The sequence below is a fragment of the Malania oleifera genome, chromosome 2, assembly GCF_029873635.1.
Source record: "Malania oleifera isolate guangnan ecotype guangnan chromosome 2, ASM2987363v1, whole genome shotgun sequence".
Taxonomy (NCBI): Eukaryota; Viridiplantae; Streptophyta; class Magnoliopsida; order Santalales; family Ximeniaceae; genus Malania; species Malania oleifera.
This window is the reverse complement of record NC_080418.1, coordinates 70,293,714-70,296,061: the sequence shown is the minus strand read 5'-3', so window position 1 is coordinate 70,296,061 and position 2,348 is coordinate 70,293,714. Positions and strand designations below refer to the sequence as shown.

Sequence of the window (2,348 nt, the reverse complement as noted above, 5' to 3'; positions counted from 1 at the left end):
TGTTTTTAGTTGTAGGTGTGGACATGGTTTCCTTTGCTGGTGACTTCTCAATTTCTCTTCCACTCCTAAGTGTGATGGCTTTGCATTGTTCCTTTGGATTCACTTCGGTGTCGCTAGGAAAAGTTCCTCTTTATTGAGAATTTATAGTCGTGGCCAATTGCCCAATTTGCATTTCAAGATTCTTCATAGTGGCTCCCATATTGTTGCAATGAGTCTCGATGTTGTCTAGCCGTGAATTAGTCTTTTTAAACCTTGCTTTTGTCTCCTCAACAAATGATATCATGGCATCCTCAAGTGACATCTTCTTCTCACTTTGTTGACTATCAAGTCCTGGAGGAGGTTGCAGCACATTCCTTGTATTTCCATAAGACAAATTCTCATGATTTCGAAGCCCTGGATGGTAATATTGTGGCACTGGATTACCCCTATAGTTGTAGTTCCGATTGTTGATGTATTGAACCTGTTCATGACTCTCTCCATTGCTCGGATCTGTCCTACTTGTAGTTGCCACATATTCTGCACCTTGTGGTATCCTCTGGGTTGTCAAAGATGAAATCTGATGAGACAGAGAAGCAACTTGAGCTGAAAGTGCAGCAAACGGCTCCAATTCATGAATTCCAGCAACTTTCTTAGCCATAGTTCTTTCAGTTGGCCATTGATAGTTATTTGAGGTCATTTCTTCCAAAAGAGCAGTAGCACCCTCAGGTGTATTTGACATCAAAGTTCCCCCAGATGCAGCATCAACTAAAGTCCGCGTTTGCCCATTTAATCCATTATAGAACATTTGAATTTGCAACCAATCAGGCAATCCATGTTGTGGGCAGCGTCGAATCAAATCTTTATACCTTTCCCATGCTTCATAGAGTGATTCAAAATCATGTTGCTTGAATTGACCAATCTCACTCCTGAGTTGAGCTGTTTTTGCAGGTGGAAAGAATTTAGCTAAAAAATTTTCTACCATGTCCTGCCAACTAGTAATACTCCCAGGTTGTAGTGACTGTAGCCAACCTCTTGCTTTGTCCCTCAAACAGAAAGGGAATAATCTCAGTCTAATGGTGTCTTCAGTAACACCATTGATCTTCACAGTATCACAAATCTCCAAAAACATCGCCAGATGGATATTGGGATCATCAAGTGGCGATCCACTGAATTGGGCCTGCTGCACCATACTGATTAATGAGGGTTTGAGCTCAAAATTGTTGGCATTAATGGGTTGGCGTCTGATACCCGAATAATTGTCATTCACAACTGGTCGCACATAATCCTTCAAGGCGCGTGGCTGCGCATTATCTTGTCCGTTCTCCATGGCTAATACCCTCTTTTTCCTTAGTGCTTTGAGCATTCTTTCAATCTCCGGATCAAAAGGAATAATGTCACGTGTTCTAGCCCTGCGCATCCAACATAAAAAAAAAAAACACACCAGAAATACAAAAAATAATAATAATAAAATAAAATAAAATAAAGAAAATAATAAATAAAAATATAAAAAGAGAATTCTAAATTAAAACCAAGATTACTTTGTATCGATATTGGAAAAAATAAGATAAACTCAATCCCCGGCAACGGCGCCAAAAACTTGACTGGTGCAAACTGCAAGTGCACAGTATCGTAGTTTTATAATATAATGATGTGTAGAGTATCATCCTCAGGGATTGATGTCTTAATTTTACCAAGTACCGAAATTTTACTAACCTTGATTTTATTTAGAAAAATTAATAATTTTAGACTGCAAAATTTAAACAAGGCTACTTTAAATAAACTATTCAAGAGAATTTAAAACTGGATACCGCGTGTCAAATTGATGATGGTGAAAACTTCTAGGAAACCGATTTCACCTAGTTTCTCACTATGCTTTACTCATTTAGTTAATTTAACTTCGTTTTCTCTATTTGTTAGCAAATCACCAATTTTTCCAAAAGCCTCTTTCGATAGTCAATCAGAACCTATTCTTGTTTATTATTTAACATAAGAGTATGCAAATTAATAACGCAAGAACGCAGTAAGACCCTCGATTTTTAATGCTACGTAGGTTCATACAAGTCTTTCGATCTCTATATTTACCTACGCTGAATTATCCAAGATCTATCCTATAATCCCCCCTTTCGGTAGCAAATCACAAGACTAATAAGCTTAAATTTGATACTTTCTTTATATTTTCTTAAGTTAAGCCTTGTAAAAAGTCATCCTATGATTTTGGCCAACAATGCCATTTTCTATTTTATATATGTGTGAAGTCATTATTTCATTTTTAGTACCCATATTTTCTTAGGTCTGGAGGATTTTTCAAGGGAGGTTTCTTTTATTTTCCATACTTGTTTCGTTTTACACTTTTCCTTTTAAACAGACAT

General features: G+C 36.9%; 1 non-coding gene across 1 annotated transcript; it reads left to right on the top strand.

The window, feature by feature from the left end:
* Positions 1-806: 806 nt before the first annotated feature.
* LOC131150078 (small nucleolar RNA R71) lies at positions 807-913 on the top strand. The gene has a single exon (XR_009135462.1). It is a non-coding gene; the product is annotated as a small nucleolar RNA R71 (small nucleolar RNA).
* Positions 914-2,348: the final 1,435 nt, after the last annotated feature.